Below are 13,872 nucleotides of genomic sequence, written 5' to 3' on the forward strand. Positions count from 1 at the left end.
TTTTGAATGAGAAGAGAGATAGAGGAGAGCACTTTCTTAAATGTACTTTACACAGTGTATGATGGTTATTACATTTTTCTTCAAATGTGTGCTTATTCGCTGATTAGTGTGATCTTTGAGACCCCTTCTCTGTCCATGGGGAATCTCCAGGGAAGAATACTGGAGTGAGTTGCCATGCTCTCTTCCAGGGGATCTTCACAAGCCATGGATGGAACTCATGTCTCCTGAAGTGCATGTTGATTCTTTAGTGACTGATACACAATGGGATACAATCTCTTGTATATTATATTATATATATATATATCTCATATGATATATATATCATATGATATATATGTGATTTTTATAATGTGATTTTTAAACTGCAATGTGATTTTAAAATATCAATTTCAGTTTAAAAGAAAAAAAGAAATAAAATTATGTTTATGTCTCACTTTAAGAGTGTTGGAGAGGGAGAGGGTGGGAAGATTTGGGAGAATGGCATTGAAACATGTGTAATATCATGTATGAAACGAGTTGCCAGCCCAGGTTCAATGCACGATACTGGATGCTTAGGGCTGGTGCACTGGGACGACCCAGAGGGATGGTGTGGGGAGGGAGGAGGGAGGACGGTTCAGGATGGGGAGCACATGTATACCTGCGGCGGATTCGTTTTGATGTTTGGCAAAACTAATACAGTGTTTCAGGTTTAAAAATAAAATTAAAAAAAAGAGTGTTATAGGCTAAATAATGATCATCTAACACTGTCCATGGGCTTCCCTGGTGGCTCAGATGGTAAAGAATCCCCCCTGCAATATGGGAGACCTGGGTTCTTTCCCTGAGTAGGGAAGATCACCTACAGGAGGGCATGACAACCCAACCAGTATTCTTGCCTGGAAAATCCCCATGAACAGAGGAGCCTGGTGAGCTACAGTCCATGGGGTCACAAAGAGTCGGATAAGACTGAGTGACTAAGCACAGCACAGCAAAAGGCTGTCCACATCCTAAAATCCTCAAAATTTGCAAATGATTTCTGTTCCATGTCTTCTTTCTTTTTTTTTCTCTTCCTTTCATTTCTTTTCTCTTTTTCTCACTCTCAAATTATGAAATGTGATAAATAGACAAGTAATTCTGTATAATAATCCTGCATGTTGCTTTCTCCAAGAAATTAAAGACATATCAGCTCTTTACAGCATTTCTGTAAGCATTTTTCTAGTCACTGTGCCTCTCTGATGCCTCTAGGAGCAAACTTCATTGCTGTGTTCAAAACTTTTTCTTCTAAACAGAGAGTAGGTTCAGTTCAGTTCAGTTGCTCAGTTGTGTTTGACTCTTTGCGACGCCATGAATCGCAGCATGCCAGGCCTCCCTGTCCATCACCATCCCCCAGAGTTCACTCAGACTCACATCCATCGAGTCAGTGATGCCATCCAGCCATCTCATCCTTTGTCGTCCCCTTCTCCTCCTGCCCCCAATCCCTCCCAGCATCAGAGTCTTTTCCAATGAGTCAACTCTTCGCATGAGGTGGCCAAAGTACTGGAGTTTCAGCTTCAGCATCATTCCTTCCAAAGAAATTCCAGGGCTGATCTCCTTCAGAATGGACTGGTTGGATCTCCTTGCAGTCCAAGGGACTCTCAAGAGTCTTCTCCAACACCACAGATCAAAAGCATCAATTCTTCAGCGCTCAGCCTTCTTCACAGTCCAACTCTCACATCCATACATGACCACAGGAAAAACCATAGCCTTGACTAGACGGACCTTTGTTGGCAAAGTAATGCCTCTGCTTTTCAATATGCTATCTCGGTTGGTCGTAACTTTTATGAGAATTAAAATTTAACTTTGTTGCTTTTGAAATTTGTATTATTAAAATTTTAGAGTATATTCCCTTATGTCTGGCTTATTTGGCTCAGCATTTTTTTTTCAAAAGAATTTTTAAGTGATTGACTGTAACAGTAGTTCCATTTTTGTTGCTGAAGAATGTTCCACAAAATAAATATATTGATATGATAATATGTTTATTCATACTTCTACTACAAATGGAATTTGGCTATTTCCTCTTCTTCATTGAAGTATTATTTATTTACAGTGTTATAATAATTTTAGATGCACAACACAGTGATTCATTATGTTTTTAGACTATATGCTATTAAAACTTAGTGTCTCAGTGGATAAAGAACCTGTCTGCAATGCAGGTGATGCCAGAGATATGGGTTTGATTCCTGGGTGGGGAAGATCCCTTGGAGGAGGGCATGGCAACCCAATCCCATGGGCAGAGGAGCCTGGTGGGCTACAGTCCATGGGGTCACAAAGAGTTGGACACAACTGAAGTGACTGAGCACAGCACAGCACACAAAGGATAATAGCTAGAACTTACGGCGCTAGGCAGCAGCATCCTTGTAGCTTATCTATTTTATACAGAGTGTTTTGTAGACTTTATACTCCTAAATTTCCCCTCCTCCTTTCTTTATAAAGTCTGCAAATAACAATTTTTGGAGAGAATTAGAAGAAAGAGAAACCTTGTGCATTGTGGGTGAGAAAGTAAATTGGTAGAGCCAATTGCATACTGCATAGAAAACAGTATGGAGTTTTGCACACACACACACACACACACACACACACACACACACAAGCTAAAACTAGAACTACCATATGAGCCAGCAATTTCACTCCTGGTTATTTCACCCTTTCTGTCTTTAATGGAAATGCTGCATGCACATTCTTACACAAGTATGTGCTGCATTGCACACAAGCACTCACTGGGTGAGTTATGCCCTGTCTCTGAATGTTCTGCATCAAAGGCGCTTGTTTCTGATCTTTTGCTAGGTGCCATCAAACAATTTTCCAAAATAGATGTATTAGTTTAAATTCCAAATATATTGCATGTGGGTTCTAATTATTGTCCATTCTTGCCAATATTTAATACTGTCATACCAGACATTTTAGTATTTTGAGGTTGGTGGATGAGTAGGGGTACTTCATTTTGGTTCTGAATTCAATTCCACTTTACTAATATGGTTGAATCCCTATAATTTAGTTATTAGTCATTTGACTTGTCTTACTTCTTTATGAAGGTCCTATTCAGGTTTTTTTTACCTATTTTTTTATTAGGTTGTTAATATTTTATTATTAAATATGTATTTCATTATGCATTCTAAATAAAAGTCCTTTGATGTACGAATCATGAATATTTTCTCCTAGATCGTGGCTTGTCTATTCACTTGGTTGGTGATGTATTTAGGTGCACACATTTCCTTATGTTTAATGAATTAATGTTTGTCAAACTGTTTCTTTACACAGTGAAGTGCTTTTAATATCTTATTTAATATTCACTTCTTATCTCCAAAATAACAAAGATATTATCATACTTTATGTGCCAAATTATCACAAATTTCATACAGTATTATATTTTCTATTCTACTTCCTCTATTTTCAATTCAGGGTTTTATTTTCTCTTTTTACATTGATTTTTATATTTATTTCAAACTGAAAGTAAATTTTGATGGGGCATGACTATAATCTAATTTTATATTTTGACTTACTGGTGTATATTTACCCCAGAAATACTTATTGAAAAATGTACTCATTTTAACACTGCTTTGTGGTGCCAGAATATTCATAAAGTAAATATCAGTATATCTATACTTCTGTTCCTAGACTTTCTGTATGCTTCTAGCTGTTTTATAATCAGAACTACCCTTAACTAATAGGCTTTAACATCAAGTTGAGCAACTCTTAAAAAGTTACTTTTTATCTTGCAGAGTGTTTAAGATATTCTTTATTTTTACCTTTTAAAGCAAACTTTAGAATTATTCTTGTTTAGATTTAGTGTAGAAAAACAGTAGAATTGTAGATCTATTTGCAAAGAATGATAAGTTTGCATCCTCAAGTCTTCCAAATCATAAGCATGCTACATTATTATGTTAATTTAGATCTACTTCATGTTTTACAATATAAGATATATCATATTTTTATAAAGTTGTTCCATATATTTTTAAATTAATCTGGATGTGTGATTATTTTTCATACTATTTTAAATGTCATTTGTAAAATGTTTATTGTTTTTCAATTAGGATTCAATGCATTTTGGCAACTCTAACAATATTTTTTAATAATTTTATAATTTATTTGTAGATTACTTTTGATTTTCAGCATGCATATCATACAATCTCTAGTTAAACATTTTCTGGATATGTTGTTTCCAATGTTATTCTTTTTATTTTTTTCTTGTGTTTGGTTAACTAGCTGAAAACATTAGTACAATTTTGAATAAACAGTAAAAGTGGGTACCCTTGACTTCCTCATCTAACAAGGAAACATTTCATGCTTAAAATGTTAAACAAAGTTGTCTCACATATTTGTTTTGTATGTGTCTGTTTGTTATATTTTGTTTTTTAGTGAGTGAATGTTGAATTTATCAAGTTAATTTTCCTCATTTTAACTCCTTTAATATTTTGATATGGTAACTTGTATTTTAAAAAATTTTCTAATATCAAAATATGTGTTTTTTCCTAAGAAAATTACTATAATTATATATTTGCCTTTTTATTAGTTGATTGGTTTAATGTGTCAATATTTTATGTATAATTTAAAATTCTGTGATCATTAGTAAGATTATTCTGTAATTTTCTTTTATTGTCCTTGTTAGTTTTTGCCATCAAGATTATATTTTTCTCTCAAAACAAAAATGATGAGAGTCTTCTTATTCAATTCAGTGAATATTATGTAGAAATGAAAACGAGAGTGTGATTGGGAGAAACACAAGGACAGTATCATATCAAAAAAAAAACTGTAAGTTAATTGCTATTCAGTTCAGTTCAGTCGCTCAGTCATGTTCAATTCTTTGTGACCCCATGGGCTGTAGCACGACAGGCACCCCTGTCCATCACCAAATCCAAGAGTTTACTCAAACTCCTGTCCATTGAGTCGGTGATGCCATCCAACCATCTCATTCTCTGTCATCCCCTTCTCCCACCTTCAGTCTTTCCCAGCATAAGGGTCTTTTCAAGTGAGTCAGCTCTTCACATCAGGTGGCCAAAGTATTGGAGTTTCAGCTTCAACACCAGTCCTTCAAATGAATATCCAGGATTGATTTCCTTTAGGATGGACTGGTTGGATCTCCTTGCAGTCCAAGGGACTCTCAAGAGTCTTCTCCAACACCAGAGTTCAAAAGCATCAATTCTTTGGTGCTCAGATTTATTTATAGTCCATACATAACCACTGGAAAAACCATAACTTTGACTAGACTGACCTTTGTTGACAAAGTAATGTCTCTGCTTTTCAATATACTGTCTAGGTTGGTCATAACTTATCTTCCAAGGAATAGGGTCTTTTAATTTCATGGCTGCAATCACCATCTGCAGTGACTTTGGAGCCCCAACCCCCAAAAAAGAAAAGTCTGCCACTGTTTCCACTGTTTCCCCATCTATTTGCCATAAAGTGATGGGATTGGATGCCATGATCTTTGTTTTCTGAATGTTGAGCTTTATCATCTGCATATCTGAGGCTATTGATATTCCTGGCAGTCTTTATTCCAGCCTGTGCTTCATCCAGCCCAGCCTTTATCATGATGTACTCTCCATGTAAGTTAAATAAGCAGGGTGACAATATACAGCCTTGACGTACTACTTTTCCTATTTGGAACCAGTCTGTTGTTCCATGTCCAGTTCTAACTGTTGCTTCCTGACCTGCATACAGATTTCTCAAAATACAGGTCAGGTGGTCTTGTATTCCCATCTCTTTCAGAATTTTCCACAGTTTATTGTGATCCACACAGTCAAAGCCTTTGGCATAGTCAATAAATCATAAATAAATGCTTTTCTGGAAGTCTCTTACTTTTTTGATGATCCAGAAGATGTTGGCAATTGGATCTCTGGTTCCTCTGCCTTTTCTAAAATCAGCTTGAACATCTGGAAGTTCGCGGTTCACGTATTGCTGAAGCCTGGCTTGGAGAATTTTGAGCATTACTTTACTAGCGTGTGAGATGAGTGCAATTGTGCGGTAGTCTGAGCATTCTTTGGCATTGCTTTCTTTGGGATTGGAATGAAAACTGACCTCTTCCAGTCCTGTGGTCACTGCTGAGTTTTCCAAATTTCCTGGCATGTTGAGCATAGAACTTTCTAAGCATCATCTTTTAAGATTTGAAATAGCTCAACTGGAATCCCATCACCTCCACTAGCTTTGTTTGTAGTGATGGTTCCTTAGGCCCACTTGACTTTGCATTCCAGAATGTCTAGTTCTAGGTGAGTGATCACGCCATCGTGATTATCTGGGTCCTGAAGATCTTTTTTGGACAGTTCTTCTGTGTATTCTTGCCACCTCTTCTAAATATCTTCTGCTTCTATTAGGTCCATACCATTTCTGTCCTTTCTTGAGCCCATCTTTGCATGAAATGTTCCCTTGGTATCTCTAATTTTCTTGAAGAGATCTCTAGTCTTTCTCATTCTATTGTTTTCCTCTATTTCTTTGCACTGATCACTGAGGAAGTCTTTCTTATCTCTCCTTGCTATTCTTTGGAACTCTGCATTCAAATGGGTATATCTTTCCTTTTCTCTTTGCTTTTTGCTTCTCTTCTTTTCACAGCTATTTGTAAGGCCTCCTCAGAGAGCCATTTTGCATTTTTGCATTTTTTTCTTGGGGATGGTCTTGATCCCTGTCTCCTGTACAATGTCATGAACCTCTGTCCATAGTTCATCAGGCACTCTATCAGATCTAGTCCCTTAAATCTATTTCTCACTTCCACTGTATAGTCGTAAGGGATTTGATTTAGGTTTTACCTGAATGGTCTACTTTCTTCAATTTAAATCTGACTTTAGCAATACAGAGTTCATGATCTGAGCCACAGTCAGCCCCAGTCTTGATTTTGCTGACTGTATAGAGCTTCTGCATCTTTGACTGCAAAGAATATCATCAATCTGATTTTGGTGTTGACCATCTGGTGATGTCCATGTGTAGAGTCTTCTCTTGTGTTGTTTGAAGACGGTGTTTGCTATGATCAGTGCGTTCTTTGGCAGAACTCTATTAACCTTTGCCCTGCTTCATTCTGTACTCCAAGGCCAGTTACTGTACTCCAAGCAATTACTGTACTTTAAGCGATTACTTCAGTAATGGCTGTTACTGGTGTGCTTAGTCACTCATTTGTGTCTGAGTCTTTGCAACCCCAGAGACTGTAGCCCACCAGGATCCTTTGTCCATGGTATTCTCCAGGCAAGAATACTGGAGTGGCTTGCAGTGCCCTCCTCCATGGGCTCTTCCTAACCCAGGGATTGGACCCAGTTCTTCCACATTGCAGGCAGATTCTTTATTGTCTGAGCCACCAGGGAACCTAATAGTGGAGGAGGCCCTAAAGCAACTGTGATTTTTATTATCTATTTATGCAAAGAAAATATTGTGTTCGAACCCTGACTTCACATACCAATTTTCTGGACCAGGAAATTAGATTTGTTGTGTCTTGCTTACTTCTTTGTGAAATGTGTATATTTGGTTAGTCAAAAAGTTTGTTCTGGCTTTTCTGTAACATGTTATGGAAAAACTGGAATGAGCTTTCATGGCCAGCCCAACATTATTAGGAAATTGTAAGTTTGCATTCACTAATTAGTTGTTATTTAGTTAATAATAAGTTTAAAAAACATAGCTTCAGTTCAGTTCAGTTCAGTCGCTCAGTCGTGTCCGACTCTTTGCGACCCCATGAATCACAGCACACCAGGCCTCCCTGTCCATCACCAACTCCCAGAGTTCACTCAGACTCACGTCCAACAAGTCAATGATGCCATCCAGCCATCATCATCCTCTGTTGTCCCCTTCTCCTCCTGCCCCCAATCCCTCCCAGCATTGCTTACTACTCCCCAAAACTACCCTTCAACCTGGCCCCAACACACTGGCAGTCACAGACACTAAAAGCAAAGTCTGGCAAATGTTGTAGCAAAATGATGCAAAGTGGGGATACTGAGAGCTACTTATTTCATTTACACTTTTTCAGTTCAGAATTGATAGTATGTTGGCATAAAGCAGAGCTGTTTGTAGTATTGGAGATACAATAAAATGGGACTACTAATATGAATGATAATTTAAAAAATAAGTTGCAAAGATATTTCAGTTTTCATCACACCTCACTGTACATTGTTAGTAGGAATGCAAAATGTTGCAGCTGCTGTGGAAAATGGTATAGAGGTTCTTTATTAAGTTGAAAATTGAACTGTACATGATGCAGAAATCCTGCTTATGGGTATTATCCTAAAAATTTGAGGTCAAGCTTTTAAAAATATGTTAGTGTTCCCACACTCACTGTAGAACCATTCACAATAGCCAGGGAGTGGAAACCACTGAAATATCTATGGACAGATAGTTGGATAAAAGAATGCCGTGCGTATGTGAACAGTAGAATACAACCTGACCTTTAAAAATAAGAAAATTGTGTAATATGTGACTACATGGATGAAACTTGAGGACATTATGCTAAATGAAAATGTCAGCCATAGAAAGACAAATACTGCAGGATTCCATTTATGTGATATATCGGAATCAAGGAGTGGAATAATAGCTACCAGAGGCTAGTGGAGAGGGAAGCAGAAATTTACAAGTCAATGGTCAAGAAGTTTCAGTTTAGCAAGACACACACAGCTGTACTGTACAAAACTCTATGTGTAGTCAACAGTACTGTATTATACACTTAAAAATATCTTAAGAGGGTAGATCTCATATTGTGTTATTACCACAGTAAAATAAAATTTAAGAGAGAATTAAAGGTACATTATGACAACTAAAATTTAAATTTAATTTGATTCCATCCGGTTTGTTTTTTCCCACTAATACACTCTTTTCTTTCTGAGATGTAATCCGGGTGCAGAATTGGATTAGTTTTCACATCTCCTCAGTATCCTCTGGTCTGAAACAGTTTTTCACTCCTTTCTTGTTTTTTCTTGACTTTGACAATTCTAAGGAATATTGGTGAGGTATCCTGAAGAATGTTTCTGGATATGGGTTTACCTAGTGATTCTCTCACATTAAACTGGGATTGTAGATTTTCAGTATGGTTTTATCACAGAAGTGAAGCTTTTCTCAGAACATTGTATCAGGGTGAATGATATCCACATTACATCACTGGCAAAGACCATCTTTATCTTTAGCCTAAGGCAGAGCTGGCCAAATTTCTCTACTCTAAACTTGAATGCTGGATTTGAAATACAGTTAATAACAATTATTTCTATATTTTTTCCATATTTCAAAGTCTATATTTTATGTTTATTCAATGAATACCTATTATTTTAAAAGTTCAATATCAAAAAAGTAATTCATGGGATAGATGTGGTGGTGTAATTATCTTTATTGATTTAGCAGAAAATCCATCCACTAAAATGACACAAGAGACAGTGTTTCACCTAATTAAATGGTTTGTGGTCCACTGAGTAATACTCCAATTACAATTCTGTGTACTTCATATATTCATGGTCATGGGGGCAAATATAAGACCCCAGGGTTTGGCAGCATTTAGACTGTGAATTCAGCTTTTAAATTTTTCTTTGTATTTGTTAATATTTCTAATGTTCCTGGAAATAAAATGACATTTTACTGGCATGCTCATTGAAATATACTGCCATTTTTGCAAGCCAAAAGTCTTTTAATATCTTAAAGAATGTTTGAATACTGAGAAGAAATATACTGGAGGTTCATTAATCCTAAAAAGAAATCCTTAGTAAATTAATCAAGAACATCTGGTTTCATATCAGTTCATGTTTCTTTCTGTATCTTGCAAATTAAGTGGAAAAGATGGAGCTACCACTCGTACAGATTATTCCACAAACTATAGATGATCCCTTTCTATGATCAGAAACATTTTAATTTGCACTAATAGGGCACGAAGTGGTTTTCACAATTAAGATCTGTATTACTGAAAGTGGCAGCAGTGAGCAACAGGGAAATTGCAAAGATGCAGAGAATTCTGTAATTCCATACACCTAGTTCCAATATGCGGAGAAGGCAATGACACCCCACTCCAGTACTCTTGCCTGGAAAATCCCCTGGTGGGCTGCCGTCTATGGGGTCGCACAGAGTTGGACATGACTGAATCGACTTGGCAGCAGCAGCAGTTCCAATTTGAATACAAACCTACCATTAATCCACTGATTTTCTGCAAAATCATTTGAAATTGCTAACGTTGAATACCAAATCAATTTTTCAGTCTCTTTGGTTATTGATATGAGTATTGCATCAGTAAACTAAAACAGTGGTTCCAGTCTTCCTAATATACCAGGGTGTTGCTAATATTTTCAAATGTTGAAGGAAAGCCATTTGTTAAAATAGCCTGAATAATAATGGATATTTACAAAGTATCTGCCCAGTCCCTCTTGCTATTGGAAAAAATATTCTGATGACATATTATTTATGTCTAGAGTTGTTTGTAGTGGATATACTGTAGCCTGACACTTGATCTGGACAAAACAAAGATGAAGCAGACCATCCATCTAATTTTACTGAAGTTTTATGTCTATATCTCAGGGCCATTCATTTTAAGGCATTGCAGCTCTTGCTTCCCCATCTTCTCCAAGTTTGCCTCCTCATAACAGAGGTTTACTCATTGGTAGAGAAAATTTGTAATTTTCACTGTATCTTGAATGCATTTTGTATAAAATTATTGTTGGTAAATATAATAATTAATTATATATAATTATATATAATTTATAAATATAAATTATATCATTTGTTTCTCATAACATTATATATACTTTATATTATATATTTAATTATATATTCGTGGCTGAGACAGTAAAGAATCTGTCTTCAGTAAACCGGGGTTTGATCTCTGAGTTGGGAAGATCCCCTGGAGAAGGCAATGGCAATCCACTCCAGTATTTTTACCTGGAGAATCACATGGACAGAGAAACCTGATGAGCTACAGTCCATGGTTTTTCAAAGAGTCAGACACGAGAAAGCAACTAACACTCACTTATAATTTTAGATGTATATAAAAAATGTTTAGCTGCTAAGTCATACTGGAGTGGGTTGCCATCTCCTTCTCCAGGGGATCTTCCCGACCTAGGGATTGAACTCAGGTCTCCTGCATTGCAGGTGGATTATTTACTGACTCAGCCACCAGAGAGGCCCACAGCAGTACTGGGGTGGGTTGCCATTTCCTTCTCCAGGGAATCTTCCCCACCCAGGAATCGAACCTGTGTCTCCTGTGTCTCCTACATTGAAGGTGTATTCTTCACCATTAAGCCACTATGGAAGCCTTATATATTAAAATAGATGATCTAAAATCACATTTACAAATAATTAATATAAGTTAATTAGATTAAATTAATGAATGAATCAATGTTAAGCAAAATGTCAATATAAAAACCCAAAAATTATCCCAGGAGGCAGTATAACCTTAATGGAGGTTTTGATGGAAGGTACATGATTATTTCATGAATAAGATTCTATAATTAATTTAAGCACAAGATGAAAGGCATAAACTAGTTACAACTTAAGATTTATGCCAATTCACAAACTTTTAATTTGTCAATTAAAAGTCAATTCTTTAATATGACTAGAATATGAAAAAATTATACTGAGATTTATATGGCACCTTTTACACACCATGTGATCTCCTTGACCCTTAGTGTAACTGTTAGAACCATAACAAAGTACTCTGCTTTTTGGCATCTCAAAATTTTGAGATTTACACTTTCTTTTGTGTTCCAAATTTATATTTTAGTTGTATATTGAAAATACTAAGGGCTAAATTTTAAACGATAGCATGAATAGTCTGTATTTTAGTGGTTCTCATAATTTATCATGCATCAGAAATCACCTGGAGGCCTGGATAAATCACAAATTGTGGGCTACTTTCCAGAGTTTTTGATTCAGGAAGTTGGAGACAGGGCTTGAGAATTTGCATCCCTAACATATTCTTAGGCGTCCCTGCTGCTGCTGGTTTGAGGACCATATCTGGAGAATATATACCAGCTCCCCCAGAGACATATGAAGCTTCTGCCTTCTCTGTTTCTCTTCTGTATTCATTTCTATTTTTCAGGAATAATGTTTGGTCCTTTGTTCAACAGGAATCATCCTGCTAACAGAAGGAAATCAGAGTATCATACCCACATTAATTCTCCTGGGTTTTTCAGAATATCCAGAACTCCGGGTCCCACTTTTCCTTGTTTTCTTGTCTATCTACACAGCCGCTGTGGTGGGGAATTTGCTAAGTCATTTCAGTCGTGTCCGACTCTGTGCAACCCCGTAGACGGCAGCCCACCAGGCTCCCCCGTCCCTGGGATTCTCCAGGCAAGAACACTGGAGTGGGTTGCCATTTCCTTCTCCAGTGCATGAAAGTGAAAAGGGAAAGTGAAGTCGCTCAGTCGTGTCCAACTCTTAGCAACCCCATGAACTGCAGCCTACCAGGCTCCTCCGTCCATGGGATTTTCCAGGCAGGAGTACTGGAGTGGGTTGCCATTGCCTTCTCCAGTGGTGGGGAATTTAGGTATGATCATAATCATCAAGGTCAATTCAAAACTCCACACGATCATGTACTTTTTCCTTAGTCACTTGTCCTTTGTCAATTTCTGTTTTTCTACTGTCAGTCAGTCAGTCAGTCAGTTCAGTCACTCACTCATGTCTGACTCTTTGCGACCCCATGAATCACAGCATGCCAGGCCTCCCTGTCCATAACCAACTCCTGGAGTTCACTCAGACTCACGTCCATCGAGTCGGTGATGCCATCCAGCCATCTCATCCTCTGTTGTCCCCTTCTCCTCCTGCCCCCAATCCCTCCCAGCATCACAGTCTTTTCCAATGAGTCAACTCTTCACAAGAGGTGGCCAAAGTACTGGAGTTTCAGCTTTAGCATCATTCCTTCCAAAGAAATCCCAGGGCTGATCTCCTTCAGAATGGACTGGTTGGATCACACCCAAACTGTTGGAGAATTTGATTGTGGAGGACAGAACCATCTCTTTCTCTGGTTGCATTGCGCACTTTTGTTTTGCTTGCCTGTTTGGTGTAGCAGAAACATTCATGTTAGCAGCAATGGCCTATGACCGCGTTGTGGCAGTCTGAAACCCCTTGCTCTATGCCACTGCGATGTCTCCGAAGCGCTGTGCTCTCTTGGTGGCTGGTTCTTACTCATGGGGTGTAGTGTGCTCCATGACACACATATTTTCTTCTTGCATTATCCTATTGCAAGTCTAGCACCATAATTTTATCTGTGACCACTCTGTAATTGTTTCTGTCTCCTGCTCAGATCCCTATATCAGTCAGATGTTATGTTCTGTTATCGCCATGTTCAATGAGGCGAGCAGCCTGGTGATTATTCTGATGTCCTATATATTCATTTTTATCACTGTTATGGGGATGCCTTCTGCAAGTGGGCACTGGAAAACCTTCTCCACCTGTGCTTCCCATCTGACAGCCATCAGCATCTTCCATGGAACCATCCTTCTCCTTTACTGCATTCCTAACCCCAAAACTTCTTGGCTCACAGTCAAAGTGACTTCTGTGTTTTACACAGTAGTGATTCCTATGCTGAACCCCTTGATCTACAGCTTGAGGAACAAAGAAGTAAAAAATACATTCACAAGATTAGTTTTCACAAAACCACTTTGTCACTCCACATAATATTTTTAAATTCATTATTTTATTTCTGAAAAAAATTGATATCCTATGCTACAGATTGTTCAGTTCTTGTGGTGTAATTGATGATTCAAATCTTTTGATAAATATAAAGCTTTAAGTTAGTATATCTATGGCAGGATAGCATTTTATTGATGATTATTGATATTTGCATACCTCAGTGTTTAGTAAAATAGCTGTAAACCATATGTAAACCAAAATTTTTTTTAATGACTGCTTTTTGTAGTATTTATAAATTATTTTTGAGTGAATTCAATTGTATTAAAAGTTTATGGGTATATGATGAAATAAGCT

At 37.3% G+C, this 13,872-nt stretch overlaps 1 pseudogene; it reads left to right on the plus strand.

Annotated features, from left to right (window-relative positions):
- Positions 1 to 11,344: 11,344 nt before the first annotated feature.
- LOC129627265 (olfactory receptor 5D13-like) lies at positions 11,345 to 13,563 on the plus strand (annotated as a pseudogene).
- Positions 13,564 to 13,872: the final 309 nt, after the last annotated feature.

Source organism: Bubalus kerabau, chromosome 14, assembly GCF_029407905.1.
Source record: "Bubalus kerabau isolate K-KA32 ecotype Philippines breed swamp buffalo chromosome 14, PCC_UOA_SB_1v2, whole genome shotgun sequence".
Taxonomy (NCBI): domain Eukaryota; kingdom Metazoa; phylum Chordata; class Mammalia; order Artiodactyla; family Bovidae; genus Bubalus; species Bubalus kerabau.